General features: G+C 45.5%; 1 protein-coding gene across 1 annotated transcript in view; it reads right to left on the bottom strand.

The window, feature by feature from the left end:
• LOC147621843 (phosphopantetheine adenylyltransferase 1-like) overlaps nt 1–22711 on the bottom strand; it is a 164101-nt gene extending 141390 nt beyond the window's left edge. Inside the window, exon 1 of the mRNA XM_086822869.1 lies at nt 22577–22711. The gene's annotated coding sequence lies outside the window, so the exon portion shown is untranslated. The remainder of the gene's footprint in view (nt 1–22576) is intronic.
• Nucleotides 22712–23156: the final 445 nt, after the last annotated feature.

Here is a 23156-nt window from a genome sequence, read left to right as displayed (position 1 = left end):
TTGATTTGGTTGATGTGCATGGACATTTTCTGTATAGAGTTGTTACATGCAGAAGCTCTAGGAGTCTTCTTTCAGCCCTAAACACCATCTGGGAACATGCTGATGCAAAACGCAAGCAGAAGAGAGAGAAAGAAAGAAAGAAAGAAAGATATATTAAGCGTCTACTAAAGACCCAATGGGCCTATGAGACCAAAGTGATACAATAATGTCCATGGCATATCTCATCATGGAATGGAAATAAAACAGAAAGAAAACATAAACATAGCTATCTCACTGGGGTGATACAAAACTGTCCATGGAAACTCATCATGGAATACTAAGAACATAAAAACATGGGAGCAACATCAGCTCCGAGTAGATGGTATACCACTCTCCAAAATATCAAGCATGGGGCTGATGAGTATGGCCAAGAGGTCTCCCTCAGCTATGTCACGTGGAAAGGTAGCTCGATGGCGGTGGAGCATGTCCTGGATTTGGAGCTGATGAGGTGATCGTGGCCGACGGGGGGGCGGGGGGGGGGGGGGGGGGGTCGAGGGCGTCGGGCACGCTGGAGTGCAGAGGCTCGGTCCGAGGTAACTCCTCTCGAGCGAGGTAGGTCGAGAGCAGCTCGTGGAGGGTCCACAAGATCCACTATGTCGGTGTCCTCCACCTCCTGGGTCCGGAAGAAATTGGTGATGGTTGGTTGGCGAGGGAGGGGGCGGGGTGGCTGGGGCCGAGGCTCTCTCAAGTAGGTGTCACTGTGTCTGCGGAGCTCAAGCAGGAAGAGGCCCCGGCAACGCTGGTCCTAGAAGTCAATGATCCTGGAGAGTGGACCGAATCCCTCACGAAATAGACAGTGAAACCTCTCGCGGATCCCATAGTATAGTGGGCAGCGGCATATGTAATGCTCCTCCGTCTCAACCTCTGTGGCGTAGTCGGCAAATCCTCTCCTCTCTGGGTCTCCGTATGAGCTTCCCGGCTCTGAAGATGCGCTCAGCTCTACCTATCTCCACTCTGAGGCAGTGGGATGAAACCCGTATTTGACCAATCACAATCCGCATGGCATGGGACATGTGAACACTCAAGTAGCCCGGCTGCTGGATGAATCCATCCTCAGTGAGTGAGGAAGTGCATCTTCGTGGGGAGCTCCGGAGGTGTGATCCATGTGCAATGTGTGTAGAGGCTGAGAAGATCTGACCGGATAACCTGGTTGGTATCCTCGTGAGATAGCCGGAGAAAAGGGGAGTCCAAACTGTACTAAAGGGGGGGTAGGTGGTCCATGCAGAGCCCATATACTGAGAACCAAGTGGAAACTAGTGCATACCATACTCCAGAGTGCCCCTCAAGTGCTAGCTGTCTGGAGGACTCTAGGGCAAGCCTCGCGTACCTGTGGGGATCCATGTGACTGATGCGATGGAGGTATGTGACTGTCTAGAAGAGTGCCTCCACTACTATCGGGGCTGCAGCAAACTCTGCCTGGATAATCTGGTGTGGGACTGATGGTTTGCTGCGGATCATACGGGAGAACATCATGACCTGGGGCCTCTCAACTCGCTGCCAATCCTCATCGGATAAATCTGGCCCCTAGAAAGCTGCTCCATACATCAAGGCTGGTGTGACGAGGGTGTCAAAAAGCCAACCCTTCGTCCTGAGCTCCTAGAAATGTGCCTGGAAGCACTGCCACTCAAGTAAGCTCAAGGCTGCATATCCTCGCGTCACTCTGGCATGTGCTGCGGGAAGCATGGTAAAGCGTGGGCCACTGAAAGTGACACCAAGGTAGACATAGGATGAGACAATCTCCACAGGATCCCCTCTATATGTGAAGCTCAATCTGGATGTGAAGGGGCGATAGGTATTCAAGACCATTACCTTGGTTTTACCAAGGTTAACAGAGAGGTCCCGCTGAGTGCAAAATTCATGTAAGGCATCCAACTCTCTGAAGCCCTTCGACTGAGTCTGAGAGGAGGACGATATCATCTGCATAAAGTAGTATGGGGATCAATATGCCTGTCAGTGTGGGACCAACCCCGCCTAATCCATCAATGAAGCTTGAGATCTCATCAATGTATAGGCCGAAAAGAGTGGTTGATAGAGGGCAGCCCTATTTCACCCCAATAGTGCTGGAAATCTCCTGTGATGTACCTCCTGGGGCTCACTCGTCCGGTGACGGACTCATAGAGGGCGATGATGTTCCAAACCACATCAGATGGGACTTCGATCTCCTGTAGGCGGTGTAGGAGGCGGGCTCAGGGTACAGTATCAAAAGCTTTGCAGAAATCCACAAAGTAGCAGTAAATCCTCTGATGTCGTGCTCTACCCTCCTCGATGATGGCACGGAGGGTGAAGATGTGGTCAAGGGTAGAGTAGCTCCTCCGAAAGCCAGCCTGTCATGAGGCTCTGCATCCTTGGCTCTCTGCAAATGAACTGAGCTCCGCCTCTAGCACTGATCCATAGAGTTTGGCCAATGTGTGGCCAATCATGATCATCCTATAGTTATTAGGATCAAGTGGATCTCCATCTTTGAGGATGGGAGTGATGGTGTTGGTGGACCAAGAGGGTGGAAATCCTTCACAAAGGGCTCTATTGAACATGTAGAGGACCATGCCCGGAGCGGGGATCTGGTGGTGGGGGTAGGGGTGACTGATGGGGGATATGACAGAGGGAGCGTGCCTAGGAGTGCCATGTGTCCGGGCAGGTGACAGGTGTGGGAGGGCGATGTTCTCAGAGTTTCCTCCAGGCCTCTTGTCACGACCCTGTGTTTTTCTCTGGACAGTATGCAGGTGTGCACGGGGACATGGTGGACAGTGTGAATGGCATCAAATTTGAGTTAAAAAGGGAGCCCATGTGTGGACAACCCGAAGTGTGAAGGGGGCAAAGAGACTTTAATTTAAAAAGGTTTTATAACCTTTGGTGGGCAAAAATTAAAGTTATAAAAGGTTTTAAAACTTTAGGGGGCCACTAAGCAATTTATAGAGGCTACTCCACTTTTGGAGGCCCACGACTCTCCTCTCTCTCTCTCTTGCTTTTTGGAGAGGCGTGCAAGTTCTCATGTGTGGAAGAGAGGAGAAGTCGACTGCATATGTGTGGGCTGCTGGTTTTTGGCTGCGCACAGAAGAGCCAGTGCAGATTTGTACGACTGCTGTAGGTACAGTGTACGACTGCTGCAGGTACAGTGTACGGCTGCTACTACAGGTACAAGTCGACTGCTGGAGAAGGTATGGCTGCTGTGAGTTGTTGAAGATCAGGCCGTACAGCACTGTACGGACAGCAGGTACACTGTACGGTGGCTGTGCAGGTACAGGCGGCGCTGGTTCAGGTGGCTGCTGCTCTGTTGTTATCTGGTACAGTCCGGTACATGCAGGCGGACCAGGACAGTTTTGTCCAGCAGGTACAGGCAGGCCAGTTCAGTTCAGTTTTGTACTGTTGCAGGCGGCTCATCACCAGGGTTCAGGCGGCGTATAAAAAGCTAGGACATGTGTGTGCTTTTTGGAGGACGCCGTGTTTTTGCAGAAGACAGGGGGCTGGTTTCTCTGGACATAAAGGCGGACAGGGGCTGGTTTTTCATGAACATAGACATCATGTCTATGGCGTTCAACTGATGGAACTTTCAGCTTCTCTTTGCTTTGGGTTCGGGACTGTTTTGAGATCAGTTTGAGGACTGTTTATGGGCTGTTTTTGTTTGGTAGCAAATTCAGCTTTGTGCTTGGGTTTTTGGCTGCAAGTACAGGTCACTTGGTTATGTTTCTTGGCATGGGAGTGAAGCAAGCTCGCATGGCTGCGTGCTCATGGAGCAGATTGTTTTCTTCCTGCTAGAAAGGAACAGAGGGACCTACTGATATGGGCATCTCTATGTTGCCAGATGTTTCATGAGGGAACACGTAACTAGATGTATGCCGTTGTTGGCACTGTTGTTGAATGGTGCCATGAATGGTTCTGTATGGAAACAGGACAGAAGTTTCAAAGGGAAACAGGCCTAAGGGTTTCATGTGGAAACAGGTCGTAGGTTTCTCAAGGAAACATGTTTTTGGGTTTCTCCAGGAGATAGGTCACATGCAGGCAGAGGTTACAGAAGTGGACACATGTTTGGTACAGCCTTGCTACTGATTGGACAGGGGACAGGGAATCCATGACAGAGATGGATAGTACCCCTGGAAAGTAGAGAGGGTTGGTACAGGTGTGTCAACTGTATGGTATGCTGTGCTGTGATACGAGTTCTCTTTTGAGAGAGAGTTTGGGAGTCTGTGTTGTGATGCAGAAGCACTGGATGTGTTAGGGTGTGATGCTGTTCATAGTGTGAGAGGCTATGGATGGTTGTGGCAGCCCTGATCATAGGAGAAAGCTTCTGTATGCAGACTCAATGTGAGAGAGTCTTTCGATGTGAACAATGGCTGGACTTGTTTGTGCATGCCGAGTGGACAAGAAGCCATGATGCAGGTTCCTTGCAGACTTCAAGGTTCTACTGTGACGGCTGAGTTTCCAGCCTTATTGTAATCAAAGCTCTTATAATCAATTAAAGAAATACCGCAAGGGGCACCACTGCGTTTTGGGGCCAATCGGTGTCCGTGTACTGTTTGCAGGAGCACTCTAGCTTCCCTTGTTTGTTTTACTTTTCTAGGTCCTCAATGGCGTTCAAGTGTTTTATGTGCGAGTGTTTGTTTCACTGCCCGTCAGGCCGGTTTCAAGGTTCCGTTGCCGGGACATCGTCGACTTTCTCAAGGAGGCGAGCCCGTGGTTGTCACATCAAAAGCTTCAACATGAGGAAAGTGAAAAGGAAGTGCAGGAGACAGTGCAGGATTTTGTGTCTTTGCCTATATGAGGTGAAGAGCAAGAGCTGAAGATGAAGCTCAGGAGAAAAGACACCAAGGACAAGAAGTAGTCGGCCAGGAACAAGAAGCAATTGAAGTGTTATGGTGCAAAACATTCGACAGTTTGTCACCGGTCATATCTTCATAGAGGCTTCATGGGTTCGGAAGACAGTTTCTTTCTATGTTTAGCAGTGGTGATCTACTATGCTTCATCGAGGACTTGTGCTTACCACTTGGGTGGAGTGCAAGCAGGTTTTGGGTGCCTGAGGATAGATCAGATGAGGCTCAGACGGAAGCGGAGGAACTTGACGAGGTTCTTATTCCCGAGCAGATACTGGCACATAAGGAAAGAAAGGAACAAGGTAAAGTTTCCCGTCGCTATCTTGTGAAGTTCAAGAGCTGTTCATTGATGGATGCGAAGTGGATGGAGGACGTTCACTGATGGATGCGAAGTAGATGGAGGAGGGTGACTTAGCAGATTCACCTCAGGATTTGCAGCTTTATCTTGATGCCTTTGAGTTGGAGTCGACTCTTGTTACGGCTCATTCAGGTTCAGCAGAGCATAGGTTTGGAGCATTGCCTGATGCTCAAGAAGGGGTAGCACCTCCGCTCCCTTGTTACAGACAGGCTCATTTGTTATCTAGGAGTCGCTTGGTGACATCTTTGTATTCACCCGAAGGTACTGGAGGCTGACAGTACATCTGCTTATGGGACTCCTATGATATTGTGTTCTAGACACATGAGATGATGGTTGGGTATGGTTCATAGTCGGCCGCACCTTGAACTATAACTGCAACTATGGATAACTCTATGGAGGGCATAAGTCTTGCGAGCAGTCCTAGAGTTGGTTTGGTTCATATATGGATTGAACTCTATTTGTGCATGTATGCATACACTTTTTGAGGTAGAGGTATTTTTGTATTCTGGTGCCATTGGATCCTGGTACCATTGAGAATACATTGGGAAATACTCTACATTGTGTCATGTGCTGCATGTATGTTGGTATGATACATCAAGTGCTTTATTATGTTCATGGATGCACCACTGGGTGTGACTCTTGCGGAATGGCCATGAGACATATGTGGGAAGTACTTCGTGGATGTAGTGTTTGGATGCATTGAGTGCTTTCATATGCTCATGTTGTACCATCAGTCGTGGGTCCTGCGGGATGCCCATGGGCGTAAGGCTTGCGAGCAGCCCTTAGACTGTTACTTTGGAGTAGGTAGAGCATCTTGAGGAGCATATTATTTGCTAATGCATATATGTGTCGTGCATATGTGTACCATATGTAGAATGATGCATGGTTTTGTTTTTGGCTAACACAGTTAACATGTTTCCATTTGGTTTTAGACTTTTGCTGTAGGTTCTGAAGGAACAAGCAAGAGGTGTTTGTCACTTTGGTGTGACAGTGTGGCTTATTGTGCAGGATGATTATTTTATCACCCAGATGCATTGGAAGGCCATTGTTTTTGCCATATGGTGTCTCTTTGCTCATAAGATGCTTTACTGTGCCATTGAGTGCAATCGAGGACGCTTGCCTTTTTTCAAGAGGGAGGTATGTCACGACCCTGTGTTTTTCTCTGGACAGTATGCAGGTGTGCACGGGGACATGGTGGACAGTGTGAATGGCGTCAGATTTGAGTTAAAAAGGGAGCCCATGTGTGGACAACCCCAAGTGTGAAGGGGTTAATTTAAAAAGGTTTTATAACCTTTGGTGGGCAAAAATTAACGTTATAAAAGGTTTTAAAACTTTAGGAGGCCACTAAGCAATTTATAGAGGCTACTCCACTTTTGGAGGCCCACGACTCTCTTCTCTCTCTCTCTCTTGCTTTTTGGAGAGGCGTGCAAGTTCTTATGTGTGGAAGAGAGGAGAAGTCGACTGCATATGTGTGGGCTGCTGGTTTTTGGCTGCGCACAGAAGAGCCAGTGCAGATCTGTACGACTGCTGCAGGTACAGTGTACAACTGCTGCAGGTACAGTGTACGGCTGCTGCAGGTACAAGTCGACTGCTAGAGAAGGTGTGGCTACTGTGAGTTGTTGAAGATCAGGCCGTACAGCCAGGTCGTACAGCACTGTACGGACAGCAGGTACACTGTACGGTGGCTGTGCAGGTACAGGCGGCGCTGGTTCAGGTGGCTGCTGCTCTGTTGTTATCTGGTACAGTCCGGTACATGCAGGCGGACCAGGACAGTTCTGTCCCAGCAGGTACAGGCAGGCCAGTTCAGTTCAGTTTTGTACTGTTGCAGGCGGCTCATCACCAGGGTTCAGGCGGCGTATAAAAAGCTAGGCCATGTGTGTGCTTTTTGGAGGACGCCGTGTTTTTGCAGAAGACAGGGGGCTGGTTTCTCTGGACATAAAGGCGGACAGGGGCTGGTTTTTCATGAACATAGACATCATGTCGATGGCGTTCAACTGATGGAACTTTCAGCTTCTCTTTGCTTTGGGTTCGGGACTGTTTTGAGATCAGTTTGAGGACTGCTTATGGGCTGTTTTTGTTTGGTAGCAAATTCAGCTTTGTGCTTGGGTTTTTGGCTGCAAGTACAGGTCACTTGGTTATGTTTCTTGGCATGGGAGTGAAGCAAGCTCGCATGGCTGCGTGCTCAGGGAGCAGATTGTTTTCTTCCTGCTAGAAAGGAACAGAGGGACCTACTGATATGGGCATCTCTATGTTGCCAGATGTTTCATGAGGGAACACGTAACTAGATGTATGCCGTTGTTGGCACTGTTGTTGAATGGTGCCATGAATGGTTCTGTATGGAAACAGGACAGAAGTTTCAAAGGGAAACAGGCCTAAGGGTTTCATGTGGAAACAGGTCGTAGGTTTCTCAAGGAAACATGTTTTTGGGTTTCTCCAGGAGATAGGTCACATGCAGGCAAAGGTTACAGAAGTGGACACATGTTTGGTACAGCCTTGCTACTGATTGGACAGGGGACAGGGAATCCATGACAGAGATGGATAGTACCCCTGGAGAGTAGAGAGGGTTGGTGCAGGTGTGTCAACTGTATGGTATGCTGTGCTGTGATACGAGTTCTCTTTTGAGAGAGAGTTTGGGAGTCTGTGTTGTGATGCAGAAGCACTGGATGTGTTAGGGTGTGATGCTGTTCATAGTGTGAGAGGCTATGGATGGTTGTGGCAGCCTTGATCATAGGAGAAAGCTTCTGTATGCAGACTCAATGTGAGAGAGTCTTTCGATGTGAACAATGGCTGGACTTGTTTGTGGATGCCGAGTGGACAAGAAGCCATGATGCAGGTTCCTTGCAGGCTTCAGGGGTTCTACTGTGACGGCTGAGTTTCCAGCCTTATTGTAATCAAAGCTCTTATAATCAATTAAAGAAATACCGCAAGGGGCGCCACTGCGTTTTGGGGCCAATCGGTGTCCGTGTACTGTTTGCAGGAGCACTCTAGCTCCCCTAGTTTGTTTTACTTTTCTAGGTCCTCAATGGCGTTCAAGTGTTTTATGTGCGAGTGTTTGTTTCACCGCCCGTCAGGACGGTTTCACCTCTTTGCAGTTCAGCCCTAAGAAAAGTCAGTATAACTCATCCTCTTTCCAAGCATAGAACTCCCGTTTCTTGCGTTGGGTGAGCCGTTGGGTGAGCCGTTGAGAAATCCGTTGCGCTTGGGCGCTTCGTGATTTGCCCAATCTGTACCTCATGCTTAAGATGGGAGCGTGTGGCCCGACATTCGTCATCATACCAACAATTCTCGGGCATGGAACCACAAGGTGGCTTGGCGGTAGACCGCCGCGTGCAGATGAAAGAAGCAGTGGCGGATGTGTGGAGTATGGTGGTGAGTTGTGTTGTGAGGGTGGATAGGGGGACATTAGGTTCAAGAGAGAGAGCTAATATTCAGTATATTCATAATATACAAAAAGGTACAAGTGTCTTTGCAGCCATAGGCTGCCTTCTTGAAAAGGTAGAAAACCTAGTCTAAGATCTTATTCTATGACCCAGCCAAGCAAGGGCTGATTGGTCAAAACAATGAGCAAACTTTGCCATTTATAGGCTGGAAATACCCTGACGGACTGGCCGACTGCTGGTCGGCCAGGTCTAGGTCCAAATCCATGTGATTCATGCAACCGACAGGTTCTTCAAGACTCTCATATTCTGGCCGACAACAATCCCACATCTTCCATCAGATAAATCCCTGCCAAAACAGCAACTCATGCTCCTAAACTCTAGTCTTGATCTGTCTTTATCTGGTTGCTCTCCTCAGGATTAGCTCTGAGCTCACAACCAGTGCATGTCTTGCACATGACAAGAGTATTCTTTGCCATCCAATTCGTACAATTATGTTATCCATGGAGGCACTTCCAACAATTTTCACTTTCACAATGGACATCAAAGTGTTCTTAAGGTAGGTCATATGTAGCCATCTTGTTTTGCTATATTTCTTGCAAACGAATAAACAAAGCATGATGTAAGGCTTACAAAAACAAAATGTAGGTCATAGTACTTTTCATCTTTTTAATGAGGCGGCTTAGTTAAAAAACACAAGGTGAGAAGGATGGAGGGGGAGCATCTATGAATTTTATGAAAAGTTTTGTGATGTTGCTTTGGATTTTATAGGTTGTTTTGTAGACTAGGCCAAAGGGCGTATCGTGATTAGAAATCATTACTGGACCAATGCTCGAAAGCAAACATGTAATGTATCCATCTTAATTTTAAAAATTCTCAATTGTAAGCTTGGATATATTCTAATCTTACGAAGGCACGTGTTAGCATTACAATGAGATGCAATGGCATGCATCTCAAAGATATTTTTTATGATGAGCATAATGCTTGTAATGTTGTCAGTTTAAGGTACATGTTGCCTATTTAGGAACCATTTTTTGTTTATTTAGGAACTATCTTTTGTTTTTGTCGTGAATTGGTGCAGTGGTGGCCCTTTTTGGGGATTATTTTGAGTCATTGCTCTAAATTGTGAGTCTTTTATTAGACAAGGTTATGGTAAATCATTTTTCACTTATTGTGGATTTTCAATGTTCACATCCATTGAACTCTTATGGAGGAGGATGACATTTAATGAGCTTTGACTCTCTTCATTGTATGCAAGAAGCACGTGGGACGTTTTCTTTGATAGATGTTATTTTTTTCATGTTTCTCACATCTCGTTATTCATGGATCAAATGTACTCATTCTTAGTCTCATACACCCTTTGGGACACGTTTAATACAATCTTTCATTCTTTATTTCTATAATTCAAGGCCAAGAGTCTATGGGGCTCTATTTATATAGCTTCAAGTCATTTGATCCCAACGTAATGTCTAATCTGCCAAGCTAGGTTCCAAATCAAATGTTCCACCTGAATTTATGTTTTCTCATTCAACTGAAGCAAAGAAGCCATCAAACATCTACTACAACTATGTAATCCTAAATCTTTGGCTCGAGGAAAGAAAACAAAGGTAAATGGACAACTTCAATACAAGCAACTTGAAAAAAATCAAGTATCTCAAACTTCATACTTTTTTTCCCAAGAAAAGATCCTTCAATTAGTGGTCCGATCCAGAAATTCTCAAGAGATCCAGTGACATTACCTTTGGGACTGTCCAAAGGCAATTGGTTTGGTGGCAGATTTTTGTGTTGCGATCATTGGTCCGATCTGGAATTCTCAAGAGATCCACTGACATTACCTTTGGGGCTGTCCAAGGCAATTTGGTTTGGTGGCAGATTTTTCACCTCTTTGCTTCAGACCCTGATACCTTCCATATTATTATCTAGTCCCTGAACAAGGAGAGGGTGCAGGTGCGCAAACTCTAACACGGAAGAAAAAGTTGGTGGGGTGAGGGAGCCTGAAACTCGCGGCGGGTGCCCAGGGGACTAGGGCCTTTGACACACTTGTTGATACCATCAATGCATATTAAAACACTTAAACATGGCCACAGCCTTAACACATATCCATCATCACTTTGCATAAAACATAAAAGCTGGACAAAACATCCACAAATGCTGAAAATGGAGCTTGCACGTGTGACACCGCATAGAGGCCGGAATGGGCCGACCCCCCCCTTGGAGTATTTTCTTACCCAAGGAGAATAATATCATGTACAAGCTTTGAGGGCCTTACTCTCCCCACGGGAGATGCCGGATTATCCAAATACAAATGCCATAACACAGCCCAACACGAGGCAACCAAGCCAGAACATAGGCTGTAGAAATGCCGAGCCAACAATATAATCCATATACCTCCGTGTGGGTACTGATTCTTCCCCAAAAACCACGGGTCTTCATGCAATAGAAAGGGTACAGCAAGTACAACTCTCCATTCAGCTGGTACAGCAGGTACGATGGCTGGTACAGCCGGTGCGGTGGCTGGTACAACAGGTACGTCAAGTACAGAAGCTAGTACAGCCGGTACAATGGGTGGTGCAGCAAGTACAAAAGCTGGTACAGCCAGTACAAGGGCTGGTATAGCAGGTACAGTGGCTGGTACAACCGGTACGGTGGCTAGTACAGTAGGTACAGCAAGTACAAAAATTGGTACAACCGATACGGTGGCTAGTACAGCACGTACAGTGGCTGGTACAGCCGATACGATGGCTGGTACAGCAAGTACAGCAAGTACAAATGCTGGTGCAACAAGTACAATGGATAATAAATGATTAAATACCCTTGCCTTCAGTATTTCTTCGCGATGGAAGCCTCCAAAACAGTCCCCAACAGCCGGTATTCTTCATGGGCAGCCTTAAAGAGAGAGAGAAAGAGAGTAGTCATCATTAGGGCAGCCTGTAACGGCACCATTCATGATAGCTAGTTATTTTACAAGAACCGGCTGTGCATTCTCAGGGAAAAGCAATAGGCACTTCTCCATGATAGGCCTGGGAGGCCTCTTACACTTTCTATCTATAAATTCAGAATTCGCACATATCGACTTTCCTTTCTTTTTGCAGTAACAAACACCCTTGTGTTTTTCACTCTTCCATCTCTCATATCCATGTCAACACCCCAGCCCCTGTCCTTTACCGATGATTTATCGGATCATGAATGGGACCAGGAAGATAAAGAGGCAAATGTTGAGAAGCCTGGCCATGATACTGAGCTTGGCCACCATACCACAATGGTGGAAGAGGAGGAGATAATTGTGGTGGAGAAGTCTTACTTTGACATCAAGATGCAGAAACTCCAAGAAGAGATCTTTACATTAAGGAGCTAGGGTAGTGAGGCAGCTAATCTTTGAAAGGAGATCACTTTATTGCATCAACAAATCACAATACTCCCACACCTGCAGGAGGGCATATTTTATGCAGCTTTGTTCTTCACCCCAGAGGTCTTTTCGGGGGAGAGGAAGGAAAGAACCCAAGAAGTGGTTGATGCATGGCTGAAGTGGAATGTTCATTTTGAATTCCATCCTCTCTAGGGCGCTCAAAAGATTCAGATGGTGCACCGCCTCCTGAAAAAAAAAGCCATGTCTTGGTGGAAAGAGCTTTGGGACAAGCCTACTGCTTGGGCTAGTTTTGAGCAGATGCTCAGAGATGAGCTCCTCTAGGCAAAGGATGAGTATGACGTGGTATCCAGATTTACAGAGCTGGATATGAAGACCATGTCTTTTGACACCTATTTGAGCAAGTTTAGAGAGTTGCGAGCGAAGGCAACGCGTATGGATGCGGTCACCTTGCTTGGGTTTTTTATGCGGAGATTGTTCCCAGATTCACGTAAGAAACAACAATGGCAAAACACTTGAGGATGCTATCCGTTTTGCAAAGATTTATGGAGAGACAGTTGCCGGCAAGAGTGAGAAGAATGTTCCTCAGAAGCAAAAAAGCTCAAGTAACTCCGAAACGTAAACGAAAATTTAGGTTTGTGCAGGCTTCCACAACTCAGAACCAAACCCAAACTTCAGGTCAAAACAATTCCAAGAAGACTCAAAAGCAGAGCAAAGCCTCCAAAACATTTGGGAGGGCCGAAGCTTTACTTGTGGCTAGACACGCCATTGGAACGAAAGTTGCCCTCAAGCACAGAAAAAGTAAAAGCCTAAGGGAGCTCACTTGACCAAGATTACAAGTATCCCTAAGATTACTTACGTTCATACCACAGTTCTTGACCATAGTTCTTGCATGGATTGTAACTTTAGTATGGCAATTTTTGGACCCAGTGATCTCATACGTATGTATGGATCAGTGTTGGGAAAAGCTGTACATATCCTATTTGATCCTGGTAGCACTCTCAATTTTATTAGTGCCAAACTGGTGCAGAAATTGGGAGTGGAGACCCGACCAAGTGATCATGTCTACCGTGTGAACTTGGCGGCAGGGTATGGACAGATATTGGGACAGATGTGTGACTCAACTACTTATATCTACCCAGAGTTATTTGAATAGTCTAGATTTTTTGTTGACGAATCTAGATAGGGTAGACATTATTATAGGTAAAGGATGGTTTCATAACCATGATACTGTTAGCAGTCATTTCCTATCTATACCATATTACTCAGTAGGGAGTGAGGGTGTCATGTGCATGAAAGATGCCATGGACATTCTCAGATACTGGTCCAGAAGAGGCAGCCAGATAAAAGGAGTATGAGAACCAGGTAGAACCAGGATGATGGAGCACAGAGCACTTATGGCAGTATGGACTTGGAGATAGATGCAAGGGAGGGCAGTCGGCTGCAGATGATCTGTCGGCTGTACCTGATTGGCGGCGGCTGTACTACAAGAGGCTGTCGGCTTTCTGCAGGCGCCACATGGAGATGGGTAGGCCAGTCGGGCATGCGTTAAATGAATTTATGAACTGTTGACTTGCCGACCAGCAGTCAGCCAGTTTGCCAAGTCTTGATGAAGGCCTATAAATAGGCATAAAGGCTCCTCATTCTATTCATTCACCCCTTTATGAAGTGGATCCTTAGGGTCCATGTTAGAACTAGATTTTGGGTGTTTATCACCTTTTTTACAAGGCAGCCTAGGGCTGTGGACTGAGTACCTTTTTGTACCATATTAATATACTGAATTTCCAGCATTCTTCTCTCTCTAGAGGATATGCAGCACTAGGAGGTCTAGAGAGGATGTGCTCACAGGTACAGTTTCAGGAGCCACGCACTAAGCTGTGGCTTTTTGACACGCTGGTCACATCGGCTATGCTATATGGAGTATAGATCTGGGGGCCTAGCCTTGATCGTCACAGTCGATCAGGATGCACATACGAGGGATGGAGATCGATGGAGAGACCACTTGTGTCCATGATCTCCAAGATGATTCAGGCTAAGGCCTCGGTACCCCATGAGATTATCCGAGCCGAGATGGGAGCACCACCGATCGTAGTAGAAGCTCTTGCCAGATCAGTGTCCTTCATTCATAGCACCTGGGAGCTTCCCCGGCACCGGTATGCACGACTTGCTTTAGAGTCCTCTCATCAGCTAGCCATGGAGGGAGACACTTCATGTTGGTATGCGCAGATAGCATCCTGGTTTGAGCTCCACGGGTTCAGCTTAGACAGACTTCCACCCTTCCAATACTCTCTAGAGGCACCCTCTCTCACCTTGACACATTCTGAGATTAGTAGAGTCATCAAACAGGACCTCATTCAGTTGGACACTAGGAGGACATGGCTAGAGCCCTCACAGGAGTTAGGAACGAAGATGGCTTTCTATAGAGACCATCTTCTCCGCACCACTGAGGATAGCTTTATACTTAGACCGAGCTACATGGATACCCATCTGTCTCATGGATTGAGGTGCGCCATTGGGCAGATCTGCACCTCTTCACATCAATTAGAGATAGAGACAGGCAGATTTAGAGGCATACCTCCAAGGGACAGGATATGTCAGATTTGTTGGATAGAGCCAGAGACAGAGGAGCACTACATCTGTCGCTCCACAGCATATTATGAGATTCGAGGGCGCTACCATTGCCTTTTCAGAGAGGGGTTTGGACCACTGTCTAGAGTCATGGACTATTGTGATCAGCGATGCTTGGGTTTTTATCTCCTGGAGATCCGCAAGCTCAGAGAGTCCATTATGAGGAGCAGACGCCCAACTGGCAGGGAGTCCACACAGAGACAGATTACTGACTTCTTTAGAGGGACTACCCGGGAGGACACACAGCCGACAACCCAACAGTGGGCACCCCGTGGGACTCTAGTTGAGAGAGCTATCCAGTTGGGCAGATCCAAACGCCCGAGGGTTCGCGGATCCTTACACAAGGATAGTGGGGAGATAAGTGAAAACTCTTTGTTTTGTCACCCTCTTGTATCACTCCTTCATTAAGAAAAAACAAGATCTCTCAAGTCTCTTTTGTTACCTTGTTGTCTCCTTCCTTCATTAATTAATATAAATCTAATAGGAAAATGACATCTCTTCAGTTCTTTTTTGTGGAGTCAATACTCTTCATGAAAATTAGACTAACTAAAGAGTACACTTGGTGCTATGGCCTTCTTTGGCTTCCATTTTTTAATATCCATTGGGATTCCTTGATGAAGTTGGCCTTTCTTCATTTGATTGAGGCGACTCCTGTATGTCACTTGATGCATCTATAGACTCGAAAAAGCATGCATCTGTAGACTCAAAAAAGCTCAACTCTAAGCATGCATTGCACTACACCGGAGGATTCAGAGCATCATTGCGAGGCATTGGGCTCGTCCAACCAGGCATCTCACTATGGCAGATATCCAGGCCATCCGGCAGAGACCCATGCTAGAGCTCCTAGGATGATTACCACTCCAGCCATATACTGTTGTACTCACTGTCACTTTTGTACTCCCCCATATTCAAGTATTCATCTATCCATGTACTCATGTACCCCATTTTGACTAGTAGCATTAGCTTCCCACTCTCCCTAGTTGCTGCTTCCGGATGCTCCCTACTGATGCATTGTAGGGCTAGATACTTACCTTCAGTCCTTTCTTTTCTTTTCCAGATAGTGTATCACATCTCATATGGTTGTAACTTTGGTCTCATAGGTCACTTTGGCCTTTTGAAGAGGTTAATATAACATTTCATTTCATTTCATTTTCTCTCTACTCTCTCTTCATATCTACGTTTTTGCATCAGCATGTTTCCAAGAGTGTTTAGGGCTGAAAGAAGACTCTCAGAGCATCCGCGTGTTACATTGGTATATCAGAGCATCAGGCTCAGCAAAGCTAAACATTGATTCAATCCCATATGATGGTGTACAAGTCCAAGGTACAGGAAAGTACACGGATACGAAGCCCAAGGCAAGGAACACAGAATCAGGAAGAGCTCCCAGGAGGTTTGTTGGTGATGTTCCACAAAGCTAGAGGGGATGGCTAGAGCTAGATAGGTTCTCGGGCAACGGTCCCAAGGGAGGTTTATCCTCCAAGGGTGGTGTGAGAGTGCCAGACTCATTTCTCAGGAATGAAGACCAAGACAGTGTTTAGAGTCAGGGCAAGAATGGATTGTGGACTAGATGGAACAGATGCATAGATCTTATTCTGAGACAGAGTGGTTTTGGAGACCGTGCCCGGCTTTCAGAGAAAAGGGTTGCCAAGGATGGAAGGATGACAGAGGGACTTTGGGAAAAGATTGGGATGATGACAGTCATCCAAGAACAGGTTGGAATCCCGTCATCAAGTTTAGCAGAGGAGGATGTCATGTGCATGAAAGATGCCATGGACATTCTCAGATACTGGTCCAGAAGAGGCAGCCAAATAAAAGGAGTATGAGAACCAAGTAGAACCAGGATGATGGAGCACAGAGCACTTATGGCAGTATGGACTTGGAGATAGATGCAAGGGAGGGCAGTCGGCTGCAGATGATCTGTCGGCTGTACCTGATTGGCGACGGCTGTACTACAGGAGGCTGTCGACTGCAGGCGCCACATGGAGATGGGTAGGCCAGTTGGGCATGCGTTAAATGAATTTATGAACTGTTGACTGGCCGACCAGCAGTCGGCCAGTTTGCCAAGTCTTGATGAAGGCCTATAAATAGGCATAAAGGCTCCTCATTCTATTCATTCACCCCTTTATGGAGTGGATCCTTAGGGTCCATGTTAGGACTAGATTTTGGGTGTTCATCACCTTTTTTACAAGGCAACCTAGGGCTGTGGACTGAGTACCTTTCTGTACCATATTAATATACTGAATTTCCAGCATTCTTCTCTCTCTCTCTCTACTCTCTCTTCATATCTGCGTTTTTGCATTAGCATGTTTCCAAGAGTGTTTAGGGCTGAAAGAAGACCCCCAGAGCTTCCGCGTGTTATAGAGGGCCTCTGTTGTGGGTGTGCCCGCCCAGTTAGGAGTATTCTCCATTTTTCCTCATTTTCCATGTCTTTTTCTATGTTTTGTCTGGTCGTGGGGGACTGTACCTTACTGGCCCACTTGATCCATTTACTGGCCGACTGTTTTCTTATGGCCGACTTATCATGTGCTGGCCGACTACTCCTTTTGTTGGCCGACTAGGATTTATCCAATCGGGTGTTGCTGTCAGCCTGTTTGCTGTGGCCGACCAGTAGCCCTACTCCAGTTTGTCATAAGGGTGCTTTGGAGTCCCACCCTCTTCTACTCTTGTAAACTGTGTAGAAATTATGAAGTGTTTCAATGTTGTCTGATCCTCTTTCATCTAATGTTACGTTTGATTTTAAATCTAGTCAGTTAGATGTTTGGGAGACACCTAAGTTAGAAAAGATCAAACAGAGTTTCCTAATGTTTTTCTTGCAGAGTTACCTCATGGTTTACCGCCTAGTCAATCGATTGACCTTACGATTGATCTAATTCCACGGTCTCAACCTGTGAGTATTACACCTTACAGGGTGAGCCAATTGGAAGAGGATGAGATTGCCCGATAATTATCAGAATATCTTAGGATAGGATAAATTCAACAGAGTAAATCCCCCTGGGGAGCTCCAGTGCTTTTGAAGCATAAAAAAGACGAACTTGGAGGATGTGTGTCAACCATAAAAAGTTGAACAAAGCTACAATCAAGAATAGATACCCCCTTCCTAGAGCGGACGATCTGATAGGCTCCAAGGAGCCAAGTATTTTACGAAGTTTGATTTTTGTACGGGTTATCATTAGATCAAGATAGTCGAGGAAGTTACCTTTAAGACAAGTTTTTGAACCAAATATGTTCATTACGAGTTTCTCGTAGTACCTTTTGCGCTCACAAATGCTCCTACTACTTTTTTAGTGGATGACGAACGATCTCTTTTTGGATTGTTTGGGGAAATTAGTTGTGGTATGCTTGTTACATGTGCGGAACCTCTGAGTCTTTTTTCAGCCCTCAATGCCTTTCATAGGAACATCTTGATGCAAAACGCAAAGAAAATATGGAGAAAAGAGAGGGAGAGAGAGAGAGAGAGAGAGAGAGAGAGAGAGATGGCTGTATTTTTACTATATTCATATAGTACAAAAAGGTACATGTTTCTGGCAGCCATAGGCTTGCCCCAAAAAGGTGGAAAACCCTATCCTACCTATCTACTATGACCTAACACTTGTGAGGTGTCAGATATAATACTAGGAGTCAAGCGATGCCTTTTTATAGGCCCTTGAAGGAATAGTGAACTAGCCGACTTGCTTGTCGTGTGCAAGTATGCCCATGGACATGTTCCTCAGCTAGTCCAGAAGGGGCAGCCAGAAAAAGAATGATAAGAACCAGAAGTTGGAGCATCAAGTGCTGATTTGGCTAGAGGGGACCAGGATGACCACGCGGCTGCAAGAGGGGTACTGTCGGCTGCAAGAGAAGGATGTCGGCTGGACCAGATTTGAGGCAGCTGCAAGCGCATCACTTTTATGGGAAATACTGCCAGTCAACTGGCCGACCAGCAGTCGGCCAGCTCTTCTATTTGTTCAAGAGCCTATAAATAGGCAAGGATGCTCATTGTGTTATTCATTCAACTCTTTAGGAGTTGGGTCCCTAGTATAGGAATGTTTTGGTGATGTTCACCTTTTCAAGAAGGCAGCCAAGGGCTGTAGATGTAGGTACCTTTTTGTACCATCACAAATATACTGAAATTCCAGCCATATCTCTCTCTCTCTCTACTCTCCCTTCTGTCTGCGTTTCTGCATCAGCAAAAAAGACTCCCAGAGCTTCCGCGTGTTACATTGGTATCAGAGCCTCAGGCTCAGCAAAGCTAAACACCATATAATGGTGTACAGGTCCAAGGTACAGGAAAGTATACGGATACGAAGCCCAAGGCAAAGGAACACAAGATCCGGAAGAGCTCCCAGGAGGTTTGTTGGTGGTGTTCCACAAAGCCAGAGGGGATGGCAGTCCTGTGAGCCAGATAGGTTCTCGGGCAACGGTCCCAAGGGAGGATTATCCTCCAAGGGGTGATGTGAGAGTGCCAGACTCATTTCTCAGGAATGAAGACCAAGACAATGTTCAGAGTCAGGGCAGGAATGGATTGGGGACTGGAAGGAACAGATGCAAAGATCTTATTCAGAGTTAGAGTGGTTTTGGAGACCAGGCCAGGTTTTCAGAGAAAAGGGTTACCACAGATGGATGGATGATAGAGGGACTCCCGTAAACAGAATGGGATGATGACAGTCTCATCCAAGGAAAAAGTTGGAATCCTATCATCAAGTTTAGCAGAGGGGGATGTCATGTGCAAGTATGCCCGTGCACATGTTCCTCAGCGAGTCCAGAAGGGACAGCTAGAAAAAGAATGATAAGAACCAGAAGTTGGAGCATCAAGTGCTGATTTGGCTAGAGGGGACCAGGATGACCAGGCGGCTGCAAGAGGGGTACTGTCGGCTGCAAGAGAAGGCTGTCGGCTGGACCAGATTTGAGGCGGCTGCAGGCACATCACTTTTATGGGAAATACTACCAGTCAACTGGCCGACCACAGTCGGCCAGCTCTTCTATTTGTTCAAGAGCCTATAAATAGGCAAGGATGCTCATTGTATTATTCATTCAACTCTTTAGGAGTTGGGTCCCTAGTATAGGAATGTTTTGGTGATGTTAACCTCTTCAAGAAGGCAGCCAAGGGCTGTAGATGTAGGTACCTTTTTGTACCATCAGAAATATACTGAAATTCCAGCCATATCTCTCTCTCTCTCTACTCTCCCTTCTGTCTGCGTTTCTGCATCAACATGTTCTCAGTAGTGTTTAGGGCTGAAAGAAGACTCCTAGAGCTTCCGCGTGTTACATTGCTGTCGGCTAGTTCCATGGACATGCAAAAATCATCATGCTACCGACACCATCTAATAGGTACTCCATCTGTTGGCCAACAAGATCTTGCTCCACACACCATGCCCTCCATGCCTATGACAGCTGCTACGGCTCCAAATCATAATGTTTTATCTACTGCAAATCAAGGATTTGCCATGCCCATGTGCATGCACATGACATTCCCTTTTGCTAAACTTGATGACGGGATTCCAACTTCTAACCCTGGATGATTGTCATCATCCCCTGTCTCCACATATGGTCTCCCATACTTGTCATCCTTCCCTTCCTGGCAACCTTTTCATTGAAAACCTTTCCTTCAGTCTCTGATTCCACTCCAAAGTCTGGTGTAGAGCTGTGCATTTGTTCCACTTGTCTTCCCTAGCCCTGGCACTATAACTATGCCAAACTTTAGTGATCCAAATATGACTGTCACATAGCATGTTATCCACTAGTGGCATATTACCCATAATCTCATCAACCATGCCAGTGACATAAGTGCGGAAACTTTCACCTAGGTGGGTCATCAATAATCGGCCTAAAGCTCGAATACCAACGTTACATGCGCAGAAGCTCTGAGTCTTCATTACACCTGCTACAACTCCAAATCATAAAACACCATATTAGAGAATTTGGAAAAATCCCAATTTCCATTTTACAAGATTGTAAAAAAGGGAGAATGGTGAACCTTTTTAAGCTTTTGTCAAAACCCCCTCATGTGATATATCATTGGAAAGAGCTTAAAGAGTAGGTTCTAAATGCACATTCTCCGACAGCTTTTGAGTTTGTATGCTTAAGACACACCAAAAGTAGATTGAAAAGAAAGTTTCCAAAGCTTTGGGATTTTTCCAAATTCTCCAATATGGTAATATAATGTTTTATATGCTAAAATCAGGGATTAGCCATGTCCATGTGCATGCACGTGACAATGCTTAGATGATATTTTGGTATATAGCCATTCTTTGGAGGAGCATGTAGAGCACCTCATATATGTCTTGGGAATGCTAAGGTGTGAGCGACTAACTGTATGCAAAAATCTCTAAGTGTGGGATGAGCATAGATCTTGAGTGAATACAAAAGGTTTTAGATTGACCAATACCTCAGACAGATTCGTTCGTTTTTTGGATTCATTGTCTTTCTTAAGAAGCAAGTGACGGAATATTTAGATGCAACCGTTCCCCTTTCTAACCACCTCAAAGGACGTGGACGAAAGTCTCATGCTTCTATTACTCGGAATAAGAGGCTTGATCAGGATTTTATAAGGATCAAGCTTACAGTGAGAGATGCACCAGTTCTAGCCATACCGGATCTTGGCAAACCATTTGTGGTTGAGACTAATGCCATTGATTTTGAGGTAGGGACTGCTTTATTCCAGGAGGGCCGATCTATGACTTTTGAAAGCAAGAAGCTTGATGATACATAGGTTAGATGGCATACTCAAGAGAAAGACTTACATGCAGTTATTCACGCATTGAAAATTTGGAGACATTACTTATATGGATCCAAATTTGTTGTCTTGACTGACCATGAGTTGATCAAGTAATTCTCTGATAGACCTGAGTTGAGGGGAAAGAAGGCATGGTAGACAGAGTTGATGTATGATTTTGACATGGAGTTTCGGTATCGGATGGGTAGCTTGAACAGGGTGCATTGAGTCGGATTGGGGAGGTAAATCTTTTGAGTTTCGCCGAGATTCACGCTACCTTTATGATTCCCTGAGAGGGCTATGTGAGATCGATAGATATTTTGGCAATAGGTCCAGGCAAGGAGCTCCATTATTACAGACCAGAGCTCAAGGATCATTCCACCTGTCAAGGTTCCTTGAGGTCCATATCTTATTCGCAAAACAGAGTGTTAGTTCCAAAAGATAGAGCTTGCATTCCGGATAGTGATGATATTAGGAGGAGGATCCTTTATGATTGTCACGATGAGGGCACAAGTCCAGGACTATGTGATAAAGTGTCAACGGTATTACGTGAATAAGGTTGAACACCCTTAGGACTGGAAGACTGTTACATCCTCTCGAAATCCCTTATATAAAGGAAATGGGAGTTTATTTTCATGGACTTCATCACCGTTTACCACATGCACTCCCAGAGGACATGATGCCATTTGGGTGGTGGTATATAGATTAACAAAGATGGCAAGATTTTTACCCACAAGGAAAACAGTAACGGCTCCTGAATTGGCACAGCAATTTATTGGGCAGCTTTTCAAGTTATATGGTTTACCTTGTGACATAGTGAGTGATAGGGACTCGAAGTTTACCAGGTACTTCTGTGGCAACTCGTATTCCAGAAATTGGAGACCACGCTGAGTTTTAGTTCCTCTAGTCATCCTCGATCCGAAGGACAGATGGACAAGGTGAATCAGGTTTTGGAGGATATGCTTCGTGCATACGATTCAGAATGCTACAGCTAGGGATTTCTTGGCACATATGCAAGAGATCTTTAATTATGTTTAAGAATATTTAACTAAGCTAAAATGTTAACAGTGGTATCAGAGCAAACAAATCGTAACCTGTAGAATGCCCACAGCCAAACCCTAATCCTAAAATCAGAAAAACCTAACCCTAAAAATCAGCTAGCATTAACCCGAAAATCAGCCTTAGGAAGGGAAGAACCAGCCAGAATGCCCCTTTCAATTTTACCCAAAATGCCCAATTTTCCCTGATTTAGCCTTTTTTGGCCTTACTCATAAAAGCAAAAATCAGAAAAAAAGAAAACAAGATGGAGAGCACCTTATTGGCAACGAGCAAGCCTGTAGGAAGACGATTTGCAGCCCTCAACCAAGCATCGCACCATTTCATGTATGATAGTGCCTCTTGAAGCAAATCGTTCATAGGAGAAGCATAATTATAGCCTTAGAAGAGGAGTTTAATTTTCCTAGTTTTAAGTTGGAAAAGATGCATTCAATATGATTGTTTAAGTAGGCATAAAGATATTACCAAAGTTAATGAGTTGCTTGGACCTATTTTCTTAAATATTTTAAACTTCAAAATCACTTCCCTTTAATCTTCTCAAACCTTGGAGGATCTAGAAGTAGAGACTCTAAATCTTACTCTTAAAGTCTATGCATAAAATCTAAAAAATACTTCATTATATTATGTTTCTTTCTTACAAATAAATGACCCCTTTGACTCTTCAAAATCACACCTTAATCCCCTTTGATCGAGACAAACAAATGCTCTTCAAAATTGTGAAGAGGAACTTAAGTTACATGCATTTAAAGTTTCCCTCATCAAGCCATTCAACATCCCATGAATCTTAAAAACTTGTAGGGCTTCAGAAAACTGACACATGAGAGGGAAAATGCTAGAG

This window comes from Cibotium barometz, chromosome 29 (genome assembly GCF_041138505.1).
Source record: "Cibotium barometz isolate CiBa-2024 chromosome 29, ASM4113850v1, whole genome shotgun sequence".
Classification (NCBI taxonomy): Eukaryota; Viridiplantae; Streptophyta; class Polypodiopsida; order Cyatheales; family Cibotiaceae; genus Cibotium; species Cibotium barometz.
The sequence above is the reverse complement of the archived record's forward strand: the minus strand, read 5'-3'. Positions and strand labels throughout refer to the sequence as shown.